Source organism: Moschus berezovskii, chromosome 9 (assembly GCF_049115385.1).
Source record: "Moschus berezovskii isolate FMDL1 chromosome 9, NW_MosBer_1.0, whole genome shotgun sequence".
Classification (NCBI taxonomy): domain Eukaryota; kingdom Metazoa; phylum Chordata; class Mammalia; order Artiodactyla; family Moschidae; genus Moschus; species Moschus berezovskii.
The window spans coordinates 69,785,848-69,806,594 of NC_142468.1; the positions used below are offsets into that span (position 1 = coordinate 69,785,848).

Sequence of the window (20,747 nt, forward strand, 5' to 3'; positions counted from 1 at the left end):
CTTCCTTTGAACAGTGATTGAATACCTACCAAATTCCTGGTAGGTTCTAAATACCTTTAAATACCTGCATAGGTGCTTTTTACATGTGTTTGATCATCACAATATAACACTACAAGGATGAAAAAGGAGAAAACTGAGGCATAAAGAGTTTAAAAAATTTGTCCCAGTTCGCACAGCTAGTTTAGTGGTGGAGCTAGATTTAAATGGAAAGCATTTAAAAGCAAACGTGCAGCTTCTAGAGGGATTTTAGTCTGCACAGAGAGGAGCGAGGCATTCCTGCTGGAGGAGCCTGACCAACAGAGCTGCGGTGGCTGCAGTGTTTAACTGGAAAAGGCCTGGTGAGTGTGATGGTGGTGGTGTGACTCAGTGTAATGATTGGCATGATGCCTGGGAGAGAGTTAAGTGTTTGATAAATGTTTGTTGAGTTATTGACTGCATGGTTAGAGAGAGAATGCTGGAGAAAGTAGGCTGTTATCAGATTGTGTAGGGTTTTGAATTACAGTCTAAGTGGTTTAAACTTAGTACTATGGATAATAGCTTCTCTAGAATGCATAAATTTCTTGAAAGGCCAATATGTTAGTTCATAAACATTTTTTAGTGCTTTCTGCAGAATGTCTACAAAAGATAAATTGAAACTATGTTAATGAAACCTATTACAAAATCATGCTTTCTGTGTTTTGTTGAGACTTCACTGCAAAAGTAAGATGCTAGCTCGATTTTCCAGGTCAGTCTTTGCAGTTATGCCCTAAGTCCCTTCTAAATGCATGTCAATGGGCAAATCTTTAGGCAGTCAAATTATAGATATGCTCCCTCCCCCCAACTCCTGCCACTGCCTGTAGATGACTGGACTTCTGATGGGCATTGTGACGTGGCAGTGCATTGTCCTGGGAGATGTCACGAGTACAAAACATTTAGTAGAGGGTGTAGGAACTGAAAGATCATCCTGAAGAGAAGAACCAAAGAGGATGCAACAAATTTCATTGTACTAAAATGATGAGCGAGCAGGAATAAGACATAAGCAGAATGTATGATGCAGAAAGAAATTATTTTATGTGTGCCTTGAACCCAAGTCTTTGGATTTCAAATTCAGTTCTGGATACTTTCTAAAATTCTTTCAGTTCAGTCACTCAGTCCTGTCCGACTCTCCGCGACCTCATGAATCACAGCACGCCAGGCCTCCCTGTCCATCACCAACTCCCGGAGTTCACCCAAACTCATGTCCACAGAGTCGGTGATGCCATCCAGCCATCTCATTCTCGGTCGTCCCCTTCTCCTCCCGCCCCCAACCCTTCCCAGCATCAAAGTCTTTCCAGTGAGTCAACTCGTCGCATGAGGTGGCCAAAGTATTGCAGTTTCAGCTTTAGCATCAGTCCTTCCAAGAACACCTAGGATCGATCTCCCTTAGAATGGACTGGTTGGATCTCCTTGCGGCATAAGGGACTCTCAAGAGTCTTCTCCAACACCACAGTTCAAAAGCATTAATTCTTCGGCGATCAGCTTTCTTCACAGTCCAACTCTCACATCCATACATGACCACCTACCACCCTTTCCAGAATTCTTCCCCTTGGCTTCTCTGCTTCATTTTATGTACATACTCATTCACTTTTTTCTGAAACTCTTTCCACTGAAATGCAGTTCTCTCCTGATCTCTTTTTTCTTCTCCTATGACTCCTTTTCTTTTCTTAAGCTCCTCTTCCTCTATGCCCAAGACTTTTCTGAAGCATGTTTCTCTTCTGTTTTTCTGTCCATGTAATTTTATCCATTCTCAGGGAAGGTTTTAGGCCTTCCCTGGTGGCTCAGATGGTAGAGTCCACCTGCAATGAGGGAGACCTGGGTTCGATCCCTGGGTCAGAAAGTTTCCCTGGAGAAGGGCATGACAGCCCTCTCCAGTATTCTTACCTGGAGAATTCCATGGACAGAGGAGCCTGGTGGGCTCCAGTCCATGGGCTTGCAAAGAGTCAGACATGGCTGCGTGACTCTTTTACTTTCTTTCAGGTTTTAATCTTATATCATTTACATAGGGTGCCCCCACATACACACACAATCTGGACACCCTTTCTGAGCTCTCAGAGGGCTCTCATTTCCAATTGTTTGCCCCATACCTCCAACCAGATGATACTCCACCAATTAGAAAAGGTTCCATGAAATCCCATGGCCATGCCTTTCTTTCAGACTTTATTCCCTCTTCCCTGACATCTGCATGCCCAATGGATTTCACATGCTGCTGCAAAAATAATCCCTAAAGCACAGCTCTGCTTTTATTACTTCCTTGCCCCTAAATCTTAGTGATTCCTCATCTACCAGGAAAAATTCATATTCCTTAGCTTGGTACTTTCATGATTCCAGAATATTTACCTACCTTAGAGGCTTTTGCAAAGTAGAATTCTTTCTATATCTCTTCTAGTTTTCAAAATTGTATCCATTTCTCCTAGATTTCCCAAAGTGCTGCCTCTGTCATAAAGTATCAGAAATTCTAAATTATATTGATGTGTCTATTTATTTATTTTTGACTGTGCTGGGTCTTCACTGTTGCATGGGCTTTCCTCTAGTTGCTGTGAGCATGGGCTGATCTTCATTGCAATGGGTAGACTTCTCATTGAGGTGGCTTCTCTTGTTGTAGAGCATGGGATCTAGGGTGTGTGGGCTTCAGCAGTTGTGGTGTGCAGACTCCAGAATGCAGGCTCTGTAGTTGCAGTGCACGGGCTTAGGTGCTCCGAAGAATGTGTGGGATCTTTCTGGACCAGGGCTCGAACCTGTGTCTCCAGCATTGGCAGGTGGATTCTTTACCACTGAGCCACCAGGGAAGCCCCCCAATCGATACATGTTTTCTCTAAATTATCATTATTTTTTGTGACCATGTTAAGGAAAAATTATTGAACATTTCTTTTACTCTTTCTATATATTCCTGATATTGCTAATTTGAATTTGCTACCACACAGGTGTCAAAGTTTGCTGTATATGGTCTGCTTGCTCTCAGATTCATTCTTTACCTTTTCTTACTCTGACCTTTATCACAGAGGCTGAACCTGTGGGCTGTACAGCCCAGACTCCTGGGTCAACTGGGTGGGTTTCATACTTGGTAGTACTGGCATCAGAAACGGGTCTTCTCCCCACGCTCATGCCCTGGGAGATGCCTCCAGGAGAAATGTATCTTCTTTGAGGTTCCAACGGTCACTCATAGTTTCAGCTTTGATAGGTGGTCCTTACCCCTGAGTTCTGGAAACACAACCTTCTTGTTCTTCCTGCCTAGGGTTGGTGGTGCTACCATCTGTTTTCTATTTCAGTACTGTTTCACCATCCTCTGATGGGCTTCTGGTTCTTCCATCACCTGAGTAACCTAATCCCATATATTAAATTCATTTTATTTGAAATACAATGGTTTCTGTTTTTCCCAGGATGGTAGATAATAGATGGTTCTTCAAACTATTATCCTGGGATAATAGTTTCCCAGCAAACTGTGTCTCATCCTTACATCCTCCATAGTCTAGTTCAGTAACTTGCATACTGTAGGTGCCAAATAAATGTTTACTGAATAAATATGTATAAATTAAAAAAATTTTTGTTTAAAAGTGCCATAGTTAATTTTTAGAGAAATGACAGTACTCAGAAAAATTTAAGAGGCACTAACTGTTAATATCAACTCAACAGACATGAGTTTAAGCAAATCCCAAGAGATAGTGAAGGACAGGGAAGCCTGGCATGCTGCAGTCCACGGGGTCACAAAGAGTCAGACACAACTGAGTGACTGAACAACAACAAATTATTCGTATATTAGCCATCAAGACATACCCAAAATTAAAAGGTAAGGAAAGTATCCTTGTCACTAAGAATTAACAAGGCTACTGGGAGACTTAAAAAGGGGACTGAATTTTGTGTTAGAAAATTTAGTGGACTGGAAAATACCAACTTAAAATATTTCTTTTTTACTTCTGTACTTTGAAATGCTTATAAAGTGAAGGGGCTCAAATTGTTCTTAAAATTAGCTATCCAGTCTCTTTAAACTCCAATATTGGTATTCTCCAACTCAGCCCTCCGTTCCGTTCCGTTCCGTTCAGTCGCTCAGTCGTGTCCGACTCTTTGCGACCCCATGGACTGTAGCCTACCAGGCTTCTCCCTCCATGGGATTCTCCAGGCAAGAATACTGGAGTGGGTTGCCATTTCCTTCTCCAGGGGATCTTCCCGACCCAGGGATCGAACCCAGGTCTCCCTCACTGGAGGCAGACGCTTTAACCTCTGAGCCACCAGGGAAGCCAACTCAGCCCTAGGAGATGTTAAGAAGAAGATATTAAAATAGTTAACATGTTAATTGGAGAAGGCAATGGCTGCCCACTCCAGTACTCTTGCCTGGAAAATCCCATGGACAGAGGAGCCTGGTGGGCTGCAGTCCATGGGGTCACGAAGAGTCGGACACGACTGAGCAACTTCACTTTCGCTTTTCACTTTCACGCATTGGAGAAGGAAATGGTGACCCACTCCAGTGTTCTTGCCTGGAGAATCCCAGGGATGGGGGAGCCTGGTGGGCTGCCATCTATGGGGTCGCACAGAGTCAGACACAACTGAAGTGACTTAGCAGGAGTAGCAGCAGCAGCGTGTTAATTGTTGTGTTGACTTTGAATATTTTCTTCTTTGAGGTCCTTAGACCCAGAAGAACTCATAGGTTCTCTGAGTCACAGTCTCTGTCCTTGTTTGTTAGGGTTCCCTTTCCTGAGTGATACAATTATATGAATGAATATGAAGGAATATAGAGGATACAGCTGGAAGGATGATGATGACCCAGTGCTTCTGGAAGCATGCCCACTGCCAAGGAAAAGTGAACTTGTGGTTTAAATTCTTAATAGAATTCCCTGCTCTGCCTTTGGATTGACCCAGGGGCTTGAACTCTCTCTCCCAGCCTTCATTTCGTCATTCATCAGAAAGCTCAAGTGATAGAATTCTGTTTGAAAATGACTGGATAAAGTAAAGGATGAGTTGGAAGGGCGAGATAATTTAACCACTGCCACACAAAATTGTGAAAACTAACGAATTTCCTTCAATGTATTTTTTATTGGCAATTTTTATTGAAAACATATTATGTTACTGGCACTGTGATCAGCACAATAAGTTGAAAGAATTTGCTGTCAGTCTTTTGCATTTCTTATAGGAAAATAGTACCAAAAATAGTTTCTGAAAAGATACATAAAACAAAGATCGGAATAACCAATTTGTTCATATTCTTGGAGTTGAAAGCAAGGGGAGAAAGCACATATTTTGCCTCCTGAAATTATTATTTCTTATTGCTTTGCCTGCAGAGATGGCCAAATTTTGTCCCTGTAACAATGCATATTGTTTAAGTCTTTTCAAAATGTCTCCCTGAATCAACAGGGAACATAGACATTTACTGGGAAAACTGGACAGCATTGGTGATGGACAGGGAGGCCTGGTGTGCTGTGATTCATGGGGTCTCAAAGAGTTGGACACGACTGAGTGACTGAACAGACAGACTGACTGACTGACAGGTGAAAGAATGAAATTAGAACACTTCCTAACACCATACACAAATATAAACTCAAAATGGATTAAAGGCCTAAATGGAAGACCAGAAACTATAAAACTTTTAGAGGAAAATGTAGGCAGAACACTCGACGTAAATCAAAGCAAGATCCTTTATGACCCACCTCCTAGAGTAATGGAAATAAAAACAAAAGTAAACAAGTGGGACCTGATTAAACTTAAAAGCTTTTGCACAGCAAAGGAAACTATAAGCAAGGTAAAAAGACAACTCTCAGAGTGGGAGAAAATAATGGCAAATGAAACAACTGACAAAGGATTAATTTCCAAAATATACAAGCAGCTCATGCAACTCAACACCAGAAAAACAAACAACCTACTCAAAAAGTGGGAAAAAGACCTAAACAGACATTTCTCCAAAGAAAACATACAGATGGCTAACAAAAAATGAAAAGATGCTCAACATTGTTTATTATTAGAAAAATGCAAATCAAAACCACAATGAGTATCACCTCACACCGGTCAGAATGGGCATCATCAAAAAGTAAATGCTGCAGAGGGTGTGGAGAAAAGAGAATGCTCTTTCACCGTTGGTGGGAATGTAAGTTGATACAGTCACTATGGAAGACAGTATGGAGATTCCTTAAAAAACTAGGAATAAAACCACTGTATGACCCAGCAATCCCACTCCTAGGCATATACCCTGAGGAAACCAAAATCGAAAAAGACATATATATCCCATTATTCTTTGCAGCACTGTTTACAATAGCTAGAACATGGAAGCAACCTAGATGTCCATTGACAGATGAATGGATAAAGAAGTTGTGGTATATATACACAATGGGATATAACTCAGCCCATAAAAGGGAACGCCTTTGAGTCAGTTCTGATGAGGTGGATGAACCTAGAACCTATTATACAGAGTGAAAGTGAAGTGAGTCAGAAAGAGAAAGATGAATATCATATTCTCAGGCTTCAGCAATACGTGAACCGTGAACTTCCAGATGTTCAAGCTGGTTTTAGGAAAGGGAGAGGAACCAGAGATCAAATTGCCAACATCCACTGGATCATGGAAAAAGCAAGAGAGTTCCAGAAAAACATCTATTTCTGCTTTATTGACTATGCCAAAACCTTTGACTGTGTGGATCACAATAAACTGTGGAAAATTCTGAAAGAGAGGAGAATACCAGACCACCTGACCTGCCTCTTGAGAAACCTGTATGCAGGTCAGGAAGCAACAGTTAGAACTGGACATGGAACAACAGACTGGTTCCAAATAGGAAAAGGAGTATGTCAAGGCTGTGTATTGTCACCCTGCTTATTTAATTTATATGCAGAGTACATCATGAGGAACACTGGGCTGGAGGAAGCACAAACTGAAATCAAGATTGCTGGGAGAAATATCAATAACCTCAGATATGCAGATGACACCACCCTTATGGCAGAAAGTAAAGAGGAACTAAAAAGCCTCTTGGTGAAAGTGAAAGAGAAGAGTGAAAAAGTTGGCTTAAAGCTCAACATTCAGAAAACTAAAATCATGGCATCTGATCCATCACTTCGTGGGAAATAGATGGGGAAACAGTGTCATACTTTATTTTTCTGGGCTACAAAATCACTGCAGATGGTGATTGCAGCCATGAAATTAAAAGATGCTTACTGGTGGCTCAGACGTTAAAGAGTCTGCCTGCAATGCGGGAGACCTGGTTTCGATCCCTAGGTCTGGAAGATCCCCTGGAGAAGGAAATGGCAACCCACTCCATTATTCTTGCCTGGAGAATCCCATGGACAGAGAGCCTGGTGGGCTACAGTTCACAGGGTCGCAAAGAGTTGGACAAGACTGAGTGACTTCACTTTCAATTTTTCTTTCACTTTCTACTCCTTGGAAGAAAAATTATGACCAACCTACATAGCATATTAAAAAGCAGAAATATTACTTTGCCAACAAAGGTCTGCCTAGTCAAGGCTATGGTTTTTCCAGTGGTCATGTGTAGATGTGAGAGTTGGACTGTGAAGAAAGCTGAGTGCCGAAGAATTGATTCTTTTGAACTGTGGTGTTGGAGAAGACTCTTGCGAGTCCCTTGGACTGCAAAGAGATTCAACCAGTCCATCCTAAAGGAGGCCAGTCCTGGGTGTTCATTGGAAGGATTGATGTTGAGGCTGAAACTCCAATACTTTGGCCACATCATGTGAAGTGTTGACTCCTAAGAAAAGACCCTGATGCTGGGAGGGATTGGGGGTGGGAGGAGAAGGGGATGACAGAGGATGAGATAGCTGGATGGCACCACTGACTCAATGCACATGAGTTTGGGTGAACCCTGGGAGTTGGTGATGGACAGGGAGGCCTGGCGTGCTGTGATTCATGGGGTTGCAAATGGTCGGACATGACTGAGCAACTGAACTGAACGCATATGTACGGAATCTAGAAAAATGGTACTGAAGAATTCACTTACAGGGCAGCAGTGGAGAAACAGACTAGAGAATAGACTTATGGACACGGGGAGAGGGGAGGAGGGGGTGAGATGTATGGAAAGAGTGACATGGAAACTTACATTGCCATGTGTAAAATAGATAGCCAATGGGAATTTTCTGTATGGCTCAGGAAACTCATGGTCTCTGTGTCAGTCTGGAAAGGTAGGATGGAGGGAATATAGGAGGGGGGTTCAGGAAGTAGGGCATATATGTATACCTATGGCTGCTTCATGTTGAGGTTTGACAGAAAACAGCAAAATTCTGTAGAGAAATTGTCCTTCAATAAAAATATAAATTAGTTTAAAAAAGTGTTTGTTTCATCTGGAGAGACGGTATCTTGGGAGGGAAGTCAAAGTCTCTGCCTAGAGGGCTGGCCCAGGAATAATTTGTTCATTGTTGAGTGCATCTGGAAATCTGCTGAAGCTTCAGCTTTAATAGGATTTTTTTTTTCTTTTTCTCCCTAAAGGAGACTGTGTCCATGGATGTTCACCTAAAAGGCACATGATTTTGATATTAGATATTTGGGGAGGCTTGCTTTCTTTCCTCGAAACTGAGGAACCTCACTGCCTTCATCAAAATGATAACAGTAGGCTCAACCCAGCAGCCTGAGACCACACACCTTGCTTGGCGTCTCTAGTTTCTCCCTAGTGACTTTGGGATGCATCTGATTTCACATCTACAGCATGATACAGCTTGCACACGCTTATGCAGAATTGCTTATATTGAGGTCACTGGATCTTCATGGCACTGAGCTCAAGGGAGAAGACAAAAGGACTCCAGGACACCCAGGCAGGACTTGGCTTTTCCTCTGCCAGATCATGCATTTAATGAACATCTCCTGAGAATCTTCTATATACTAGGCCAGTGCTGCTGTTAAAGACAAATAAGTCAGGGGAGTTAGACTTAAGGAATTGTGACTATAATATTAAATTGTCTTTGAAAGTGAAAGTGGCTCAGTTCAGTTCAGTTCAGTCGCTCAGTTGTGTCCGACTCTTTGCAACCCCATGAATCACAGCACGCCAGGCCTCCCTGTCCATCACCAACTCCCGGAGTTCACTCAAACTCATGCCCATCGAGTCTGTGATGCCATCCATCCATCTTATTCTTTGTCATCCCCATCTCCTCCCACCCTCAATCCCTCCTAGCATCAGACTCTTTTCCAGTGAGTCAACTCATCGCATGAGGTGGCCAAAGTATTGCAGTTTCAGCTTTAGCATCAGTCCTTCCAATGAACACCCAGGATTGATCTCCTCTAGAATGGACTGGTTGGATCTCCTTGCAGTCCAAGGGACTCTCAAGAGTCTTCTCCAACACCACAGTTCAAAAGCATCAATCCTTCGGCGATCAGCTTTCTTCACAGTCCAACTCTCACATCCATGCATGACCACGGGAAAAACCATAGCCTTGACTAGATGGACCTTGGTTGGCAAAGTAACGTCTCTGCTTTTTAATATGTTATCTAGGTTGGTCATAACTTTCCTTCCAAGGAGTAAGCATCTTTTAATTTCCTGACTGAAATCAGCATCTGCAGTGATTTTGGAGCCCCCCAAAATAAAGTCTGACACTGTTTCTACTGTTTCCCCATCTATTTCCCATGAAGTGATGGGACCAGATGCCATGATCTTCGTTTTCTGAATGTTGAACTTCAAGCCAACCTTTTCACTCTCCTCTTTCACTTTCATCAAGAGGCTTTTGAGTTCCTCTTCACTTTCTGCCATAAGGGTGGTGTCATCTGCATATCTGAGGTTATTGATATTTCTCCTGGCAATCTTGATTCCAGCTCATGTTTCTTTCAGCCCAGCATTCCTCATGATGTACTCTGCATATAAGTTAAATAAGCAGGGTGACAATATACAGCCTTGACGTACTCCTTTTCCTATTTGGAACCAGTCTGTTGTTCCATGACCAGTTCTGACTGTTGCTTCCTGACCTGCATACAGGTTACTCAAGAGGCAGGTCAGGTGGTCTGGTATTCCCATGTCTTTCAGAATGTTGCACAGTTTATTGTGATCCACACAGTCAGAGGCTTTGGCATAGTCAATGAAGCAGAAATAGATGTTTTTCTGGAACTCTCTTGCTTTTCCATGATCCAGCAGATGTTGGCTATTTGATCTCTGGTTCCTCTGCCGTTTCTAAAACCAGCTTGAACATCTGGAAGCTCACGGTTCACATATTGCTGAAGCCTTGCTTGGAGAATTTTGAGCATGACTTTACTAGCGTGTGAGATGAGTGCAATTGTGTGGTAGTTAGAGCATTCTTTGGCATTCCCTTTCTTTGGGATTGGAATGAAGACTGAGCTTTTCCAGACTGTGGCCACTGCTGAGTGAGTTTTCCAAATTTGCTGGCATATTGAGTGCAGCACTTTCACAGCATCATCTTTCAGGATTTGAAATAGCTCAATTGGAATTCCATCACCTCCACTAGCTTTGTTCGTAGTGATGCTCTCTAAGGCCCACTTGACTTCATATTCCAAGATGTCTGGCTCCAGGTGAGTGATCATCGTGATTATCTTCATCGTGAAGATCTTTTTTTTTACAGTTCTTCTGTGTATTCTCGCTACCTCTTCTTAATATCTTCTGCTTTTGTTATGTCCATACCATTTCTGTCCTTTATTGAGCCCATCTTTGCATGAAATGTTCCCTTGGTATCTCTAATTTTATTGAAGAGATCTCTTATCTTTCCTGTTCTGTTGTTTTCCTCTATTTCTTTGCATAGTCCCAGAGTGGAGTGGTGGGTGTACAGGAATGGTTGTCAAGTGGGGAGGACCAAGGAGTCTAAGTTTTCCCTGGTAGTGTGGGGAGTGGAGGGTTATATGCAGGATCTGGGCATAATTAACTTTTTGGCTTATTTATGTGTGTTAGTGTGCATAAGCATGTGTGGGCTTTGTCTTTCTTTCAATATTTTAAATGGTCTTTTGCATTAATTCTGCACTTTAGACCATCAGATGCTAGAAAAGGATGAAGATTGGGACATTAGTATCTCTCATCTGCCTAGCTGGGTTACTGTCTTAACTGCTTCACAGGCTTGTCCTTCATGTTCTTGCATTTTTATCCTGTCATTTTACGTCATTTCTTGAACATCTGGCAGTTAACTGCAGTACTTGGAAATACTTCATGATATATACCAAGAAACTGGTAACTTTGCTCTTAATTGCTGTTTTCTTATGTCAGTGCTGTCTCTCCATTGCTATACTGCAATCATCTATATGTGGACTCTGCCATGGTTACCACAAGGTACATGGACTGTGAAGAGGTCTGTGGGCCAGGAGCTTATTTGTAGCACTGCCCATACCTTATAGCGTTCTCTGGGTCTCCAGATTCCTGGGATAGAAATAGACTTTTTGTCCCATACAAAGAGGTTAAACCTCTCAGTGTGCTGTTCTTTTTTTTTTATTTTGGAGAGTATAAGTAGTTCATGGTATTTTCTATTTTCATTGTTATACTTTGCATTTTATTTTTTAAATATTTTCATGGCATTTTCTTAATCAACAAATGAAAAATACTTTTTAAATATACATACCCCTATATGAACAATAGATTTCAAGATTTGAAATCATAAACTAAGCTTTTTAGATATAAAATGTGGGGCTTTTTCATAGGATTTCAGATTCCAATGCAACAAATATTTGTTAAAAGGCTAATTTTGTGTAAAGCAGGGAATTTGCCTCTTATGGTCTGGTGTCATATGCTGAGGACATGAGTTTGGTGCTTACAACCCAGACTGTGGATAGTGCCAGGAGAAGCGTCTTGCAGGTGAGATGCCATGACACCAAACTGGCAGTAGTAAGGAGCATCCACTTGAGTGCAATGTGTCATCCTCTGACCCAGGAGAGGTAATTTGACATGCAGGGACAGACCCTCAGTTTGGAAGGAAATGTGTTTGGTATTGTCCCTAGCTTATTAGAAAACAAAATCTTTCAGGGAAAGGATAACCATGTTCACTCATTCATTTATTCAACAAATATTGAATGAACAACTTAATGAATCAATATAGAAGTCACTTTTTGTTCAGTTGCTAAGTCATGTCCCACTCTTTGCGACCCCATGGACTGCTGAACACCAGGCTCCCCTATCCTTTCACTATCTCCCTTTGCTCAAAATCATGCCCATTGAGTCAGTGATGCTATCTAACCACCTCATCCTAAGAGCCAGCTCACTGGAAAAGACCCCCATGCTGGGAAAGATTTAAGGCAAAAGGGGCAGCAGAGGATGAGAAGGCACTTAGAAGTAGAGAACTGAGTGAGTTATTTTCCTATGCTCTCATGAAGTTTACCTTCTAGTAAGAAAAACAGACTTTAACAAAGACTTTCATACTTAAATGTTACATTCAAATTGTGATTGTTTGGAAAGCAGAAAGTGGGGTGCTATGAGAAAATATGAGGAGACACCTAACTTGGATATTTTGAATATGTGACATTTAGGCAGAAATATGAGGGATGAGATTAGCCTGGTTAAGGTGGTGGGCTGGGGTGGGAAGAAAGTCATGATTCTGGTCAGATCTTGGCATGTGATAAGGTCCTGAAGCAGGCAGGTGTGGTTAGGAAACTAAAAAAAGGACAAAATAGACCTTGGTGAGTGTGAATTAAGTAGCTTTATGCTAAGAACAATGGAAAGATTTTTAGCTGAAACTCAACACAGATAGATCTATGTGTTTCAAGAAGAGGGTCTGTCTGCTAGTGGGAAGTGGGTTGACATGTGTTGAGGAATGTGAGGATAGCAGGAACGAGGCAGTTCTGTGGTTCAAGATATTTTTGTCAAAGGCCTCTTTGCAATGAATATCTTTGCCACAAGAATTTTTGCCTGAATATACTCGCTGCATAATTAATTGGCCAGAAGGCAATATTGCCATAAAAGATAAAATAATAAAACAAAAAAGGGACGAATGAAAAGGACATAAGCATAAAAAATGAATAACAAACATAAAGTCATCGTTGCAAAATACAAACTATTTGAATACATTTAAAATGTGTGTAGATCCATTGCAATACTACACAAATACCTGATTTCATTTTATGATTGTATCTAAACACTTGTCTTCAAAGATTTTCATTCATAATATTATACTTTTTTTTTGCTTGTTAATTTGTCTCTTTGGTATTGCACATTTTATTTTTCACTAAAATTTCTCTTATCATTAACAGAGGTAACAACTCCAAAGAAGACATACAGATGGCCAACAGCCACATGAAAAGATGTTCGATATCACTGATTATTAGAGAAATGCAAATCAAAATTACAATGAGGTATTGCCTCACACCAATCAGAATGGCCCTTATTAAAAAGTCTACAAATAATAAATATTTGAGACCCTCAGGTTTTTTTCAGATTCATGCAGTATAAACATGGGAGTACTGAATCAATCAAGAAATGGAACCAAACTGTCAAACAGTTATTTTTTGCAGCAACAGTGCCTTATGGCCAATGAAGTTACACAGCAAAAATGTTTGCAGCAGAGTTCTCAGCAAAGAGGCTTATGGCAAAGTTACCATCCATACATTTCATTAGTATAAGCTAGGGATGATGCTGATGCTTTATGTGCCTACTGTGTTTGGCATGCTCCATCAGGATTAATTGGTACTAACCAAGATGTATGTTTCATGGATGGCTTCTCAATAAGTGAGAATAAATTCTGGCACCTAGTCCTTTGAATCATCTACTTATCTCTCATTTGGGTTGTATTTAAGGATGGGATGTATAATTCTATATGTTTCCTTAGCACTTGTGTGTGCTAATGTGCTTTAGTCGTGTCCAAGTCTTTGTGACCCCAAGGACTACAGCTCTCCAGGCTTCTCTGGCATGGGATTCTCCACTGGAGTGGAGTGGGTTGCCATGCCCTCCTCTAGGGGACCTTCTCCACCCAGGATGGAGCTTGTGTCTCTTATGTCTCCTGCATTGGCAGGCAGATTCTTTAGCACTAGCACCACCTGGGAAGCCCCTCCTTAGAGCTTGTGCTGTGCTGTGCTTAGTTGCTCAGTTGTGTCCAATTCTGTGCAACCCCACCAGGCTCCTCTGTCCATGGGGATTCTCCAGGCAAGAATACTGGAGTGGGTTGCCATGCTCTCTTCCAGAGGATCTTCCCAACCCAGGGATCCTACATTGCAGGTGGATTATTTACCTTCTGAGCCACCAGCGAAGTCCAAGAATACTGGAGTGGGTAGCCTATCCCTTCTCCAGGGGATCTTCCCAACCCAGGAATCAAACTAGGGTCTCCTGCATTAAAGGCGGAGTCTCTACCAGCTGAGCTACCAGGGAAGCCCGCTTAAAGCTTAGGACTCTGCAAAATTTAAGGCAGCAGCTTCTATGAGCGCCAGCTTTTGTAATAGGCAGTGAAATTTTAATTATTTAACAGCCATCCGACTGCCAACATTTTTGCTCTTACAATTTTTTTTTTTTGACAGTTAGCGTGCCATGCTTTGGAAATGCCATATCTGTTATGCAACATCAGAGTGACTATTTGAATCAGGACTCCCCACACAGGGTAACACCCCTAGTTTGGATGAACACATGAGGGTAAAGATCAGATGCCCCCTGACGCTGCAGGGTCGGGTGTCCTGTCTTTCTGCCTGTGCTCTGAGTGCTGCTGCCAATGATGTAAGCCACACAGCTCTGCAGTCACTCAGGTGCCCGCCGTAAAGACAGAGGCATCTAATTATGTTACACCAGGTTTTCTTGTACTTGGATTGGCTGAGAAAAACATAATATAGTGGAAAGACTACAAGCTTTGGAGGTAGATATAGCTCAGTTCTGCTGTGTGGAGCTCTGTAACATTAAGCGTGTTATTGAACTTCTCTGAGCCTGACCACCCTGACCTGGGGAAAGGGCCTAATGATACCACTATCCTTTGGGGATTCCCATGAGGACCAATTGTGATGGCGCAGGCAGTGTCTCCCACAGGGTTTTCCTACTGCAGGCATCCGATAACTGTGAGTTTCCTTCCCCATATTAGTCATGTAATAACTAGCTTGCCTGATGTCACCAGGGGCCCCAGGCCTTTTGTGGTAATGGGGCCATCACCACATCCTCATTTTTTTGTAGCTGATTTGTGTGAATTTTACTTATCTGTGCTGTTCCTTCCCTTTGAGGGCACAGATAATCAAATTTTCAGTAGAAGGTTGAGGTGGATAAGACTGTAAGCTCTGAGAATATCTAACTATAATTTGTAGACTGTTGGTAACATTAATGCAACCAGCTTGGCCTTTAGACTTTGACAAATGTGTAAGAGTATTGCTCTCAAATAGTTAAAAGAGTGTGCTGTGCTGTGCTGTGCTGTGCTGTGCTAAGTCCCTTCAGTTGTGTCTGACTCTTCAAACCCCATGGACTGTAGTCCACCAGGCTCCTCTGTCCGTGGGATCCTCCAGGCAAGAATACTGAAGTGGGTTGCCATGTCCTCCTCCAGGGTATCTTCCCGACCCAGGGATCAAACCCAAATCTATTAAATCTCCTGCATTTGCAGGTGGGTTCTTTACCACTAGCACCCCCTGGGAAGCCCAAAAGAGTGTATCCTTCATCTATCAATGTATTGAAATCTCCTCCAAACAACCATCACCTTGCATGTCTTCAGGTTAATAGGTCCATGAATGTGTCAACTACATTCAAAGAATCACCTTTTCATTGAACTTAAATGTACCCTTTGCTACCCTCAAGTCATGCTTTTTGGTTCCCATATTTTCTTGTATTAGGGGAGAAATTCCTACTCATTTATCCCTGTTTTCATTTTAGGTGACTGAGCTACAATAAAAGAGCACAAAACCTGGGTTCAGCCGATTGGCTTAGAGTCTCAATTCTCCTACTCATCATTTGGATAAAGGTGATTTCTTTGAGACTCTATTTTTGCCCATGTGAAATGGTGATAATTCTGTTTACTCTGCTCCTTATCTATGCTGGCTGTGAGGATGAAAGGATAACATTGAAAGGTGTGTGAATTGTCAAGCATTACACACATGATTTTCATCACACACCTGAATCACCACAGAGATTAAAAAAAAAAATTCTGATGTCTACTGAGTCAGAGTCTCTGGCTGGGGTGGGGGCTGGTGGGCAGCAGGCACTTCTATTTGAAAAAAACGTATCAGTATGTGCACCAAGGAATGATATTCACTGCCCTTTTAACATATAGGATGACATCACTATTCACAATGTTATAGACTTCATTGGTCTTAACAGATGAGCTGGCATCCTTCAGGCTCATTTTCAGCAGCAGCTCTTTACCTCTCTCACTTTAAGTGATTATTCTCAGACCCTGGCTCATCCGTTTCCTCCATGTACATCACCTGCATCTTCTTCCTATAGCCCAGTTCTCCAGTCACATCAGACTAGCTGCTGAACACTCCATTCACTTTCCTGGCTTTGATTCTGCTCAGTGATTCCCGGAGAGGATGTCTTACTGGGTGTGGGGACCTGGTCTTCTTGTAGCACTAATGGAGACATACATGCTTCAAATAGGAAATGATATTGTAAGTTTTCTATTTATCTTCTGCTTTATAGAGGAATACTTTATGACCAAAGAAGCTAAGTGACACATCTAGTTAATGAGAGGGTCAGGATTAGAATTCAGGTCTCCAGACCAGTACTCTTTATATGACTTGCTGTTAGTTGCTCAGTTGTGTCTGACTCTTTGCAAACCGCCACAGACTGTAGCCCTCCAGGCTTCTCTGTCCATGGGATTCTGCAGGCAAGAATACTGCAGTGGGTAGCCACTCCCTTCTCCAGGGGATCTTCCTGATCCAGGATTCAAACCCAGGTCTTCTGCACTGCAGGCAGATTTTTTTTTTTTTTTAACCATCTGAGCCACCAGGAAAGACCCTTCTAAAAATATTAACTGAACACCTATTAGGTTCCAGGCACTAGCTTGGAGTTGTACTATAAATATTTATCAACCATGCCAAATACTGAGCATTTGTCTCTTGCACTTATAATTTAAGCACAACCATTTTTAGTATACATAAATACACAGTCAATCTTTAAGTCTTTTCAGGATGCTGTCTCCTATACTATATTCTTCTCCTTCCCATAGCCCAATCACATCTGCCTTGTATTACACATTTGACCTGAGTTCCTTGAGGTCACAGTCTCTCTTCAGGGATTTCAATTAACTCTTCTCTGCCAAATTCAGATTATTAACAGAGGTGGGGCTGCTTCTGGCCCCTTTTCCTCAATCTCAGTACTCATGAACTGCTGCCTAACTTCCATTCACTTAAACAGCTGGAAATAGTAGTTTCTAGCTACATCTTTGGGCTTCAAGTATTGTGTCCTGACCCCATAACTACAGGATTCACTTACCTAAAGTTTGTTCTCAGTATTTCACTTTGGGAGAAATTTGTCAAATATATCAAAAGAAGAATTTGTTTAAGGATTTTATTAGGATTTAGAGAGCCTTGTTTGGACCAGTACATACTCAATCTAATCTCCAAAGGTATCCTATTTACAGCTATGGAGTCATGCAGTTAATCTGACTCTCAGTTCAGGTTCCAGCAGAAAACTACTAAGTGTATGGATTAAAGGGGTAGAGGAGTAAGTGTAGGAAACTGATTTCTCTTCTTGGCCCTCCTGATTCAGTTTGGTTTAGGAACAGAGGTGCAGGGGTAGGAATTGCTAATCACTAGAGTTCTTCCTGAAAACTGAAAAAGTGGCCCACACTTTCCTGTTTGACAACCCAGTATTTGAAGGACTCCGTTGAATAATGTGTGCCAAGTTCATTCTTTTCAGCATTTTCTCTGTGTCTTTGCCTTTATGAGGCCCCTTTACTTCCAGCAAGTCAGCAACATCACTTAGAAGATGAGCAATAGTGATGGATCAGTAGTACTACATGTTACAGGATCATATGTTGATTAATGTTTATGGTAGTGAAGATAAATGAGGAAATTCATGGTCTCTGTGTTTCTAATGCCAGAACCTATCAATTGTTGTATAAAACAGGCCTGCTTTCATTAAAACCACTGGAACTAGATTGTGAGTTTTAAATCTTGAAAGATCTGTAATTCCATCTAAGGGTTCAAAATGAGGCAAATACTGAAAAACAGTGGACATACTAACTTTTAAGCTGTTATTTATTTTTTCTTCTTGAGAGAAAGATCTGTGTATTTGTTGCTATTGTTTTCTGCCTTGGAAGTTAGTTAAATCTTGATCTATAGCCACATTGTTTCATGCTTTTCCCATGCATTTTTAAAACTCAGCCAGTACTTATTGGATACTTTGAGTGCTCTAAGCATAATTCTAGGTGCTGAGGAAACCACAGTGGACAAGTGGGTTCTAGCCAGTGCAGGAGGGTTATATAGAAGACTTCATTCAGTTCAGTTCAGTTCAGTTCATTTGCTCAGTCGTGTCCAACTCTTTGCGACCACATGAATCACAGCACACCAAGCCTCCCTGTCTATCACCAACTCCCGGAGTTCACTCAAACCCACCACAACAAGTCGGTGATGCCATCCGGCCATCTATTCTCTGTCGTCCCGTTCTCCTCCTGCCCGCAATTCCTCCCAGCATCAGAGTCTTTCCAGTGAGTCAACTCTTTGCACGAGGTGGCCAAAGTATTGGAGCTTCAGCTTCAGCATTAGTCCTTCCAATGAACACCCAGGACTGATCTCCTTTAGAATGGACTGGTTGGATCTCCTTGCAGTCCAAGGGACTCTCAAGAGTCTTCTCCAACACCACAGTTCAAAAGCATCAATTCTTCGGCGATCAACTTTCTTCACAGTCCAACTCTCACATCCATACATGACCACGGGAAATAGCTTTGACTAGACGGACCTGGGTTGGCAAAGTAATGTCTCTGCTTTTATTTTTTATTGGAGCCTAATTATTTTACAATATTATATTGGTTGGTTTTGCCATACATTGACATGAATCCGCCCTGGGTGTACATAAGTTCCCCCTCCTGAACCCCCCTCCCACCTCCCTCCTTCCCTTATCCTCCCTCTGGGTCATCCCTGCATACCTGCCCTGAGCAGGTAACATGCATCGACCCTGAACTGGTGATTTGTTTCACATATGATAATATACATGTTTCAATGCCATTCTCCCAAAACATCCCACCCTCACCCTCCCCCACAGAGTCCCAAAGACTGTTCTATACATCTGCTTTTTAATATGCTATCTAGGTTGGTCATAACTTTCCTTCCAAGGAGTAAGTGTCTTTTAATTTCATGGCTGCAATCAGCATCTGCAGTGATTTTGGAGACCAAAAAAATAAAGTCTGACACTGTTTCCACTGTTTCCCCATCTATTTCCCATGAAGTGATGGGACCGGATGCCATGATCTTTGTTTTCTGAATGTTGAACTTCAGCCAACATTTTCACTCTGCTCTTTCACTTTCATCAAGAGGCTTTTGAGTTCCTCTTCACTTTCTGCCATAAGGGTGGTGTCATCTGCATATCTGAGGTTATTGATATTTCTCCTGGCAATCTTGATTCCAGCTTGTGCTTCTTCCAGCCCAGCGTTCCTCATGATGTACTCTGCATAAAAGTTAAATAAGCAGGGTGACAATCTACAGCCTTGATGTACTCCTTTTCCTATTTGGAACCAGTGTGTTGTTCCATGTCCAGTTCTAACTGTTGCTTCCTGACCTGCATACAGGTTTCTCAAGAGGCAGATCAGGTGGTCTGGTATTCCCATCTCTTTAAGAATTTTCCACAGTTTGTTGTGATCCACACAGTCGAAGGCTTTGATAATCAATGAAGCAGAAATAGATGTTTTTCTGGAACTCTCTTGCTTTTTCCATGCTCCAGCAGATGTTGGCAATTTGATCTCTGGTTCCTCTGCCTTTCCTAAAACCAGCTTGAACATCTAGAAGTTCACGGTTCACATACTTTACTAGCGTGTGAGATGAGTGCAATTGTGCGGTAGTTTGAGCATTCTTTAGCATTGCCTTTCTTTGGGATTGGAACGAAGACTGACCTTTTCCAGTCCTGTGGCCACTGCTGAGTTTTCCAAATTTGCTGGCATATTGAGTGCAGCACTTTCACAGCATCATCTTTTAGGATTTGAAATAGCTCAACTGGAATTCCATCACCTCCACTAGCTTTGTTTGTAGTGATGCTTTCGAAGGCCCACTTGACTTCACATTCCAGGATGTCTGTCTCTAGGTGAGTGATCACACCATCGTGATTATCTGGTTTGTGAAGATATTTTTTGTACAGTTCTTCTGTGTATTCTTGCCACCTCTTCTTAATATCTTCTGCTTCTGTTAGGTCCATACCATTTCTGTCCTTTATTGAGCCCATCTTTGAATGAAATGTTCCCTTGGTATCTCTAATTTTATTGAAGAGATCTCTAGTCTTTCCTATTCTGTTTTCCTCTATTACTTTGCATTGATTGCTGAGGAAGGCTTTCTTATCTCTCTTTGTTCTTCTTTGGAACTCTGCATTCAGATGCTTATGTCTTTCCTTTTCTCCTTGTTAGTAACCTTGAAAAACTCATGACAGAATTGATGAGTGGAAAACAGAGAGAAAGAAAAAAATGGAATGAAAGGGAAATATAACCACAGATTGTGTATTTATTAAAAAGATAATATGACATTTTATAGACCTTTATGCCATCAGATTAGGAAAAACTAGATGGGTATATGATATTTCAGAGAAAAGTATATGAAAGTTGACTTCAGAAGAGATTTAAAAGTCTAAATGATTCTATAACTAGTAAAGGAATGTAACCAATTATTTAAAGTCTTCCTGCAAAGAAAATACTAGCCCCAATAATTTTAAAGGTGAGTTCTAATAATCTGAGGAACAGGTAATTCTAAACTTTGAGATAATAAAAAAGAGGAAATATTTTCTCCGTTGATCTCATGAGGTGAC

The 20,747-nt window shown here is 41.7% G+C and overlaps 1 long non-coding RNA gene across 1 annotated transcript in view; it reads left to right on the plus strand.

Annotated features, from left to right (window-relative positions):
- Window positions 1-20,747, plus strand: part of LOC148776481 (uncharacterized) — an 86,114-nt gene that overhangs the window by 26,974 nt on the left and 38,393 nt on the right. The window contains exon 2 of the long non-coding RNA XR_016038356.1: window positions 15,675-15,762. This is a non-coding gene — a long non-coding RNA (uncharacterized LOC148776481). The remainder of the gene's footprint in view (window positions 1-15,674; window positions 15,763-20,747) is intronic.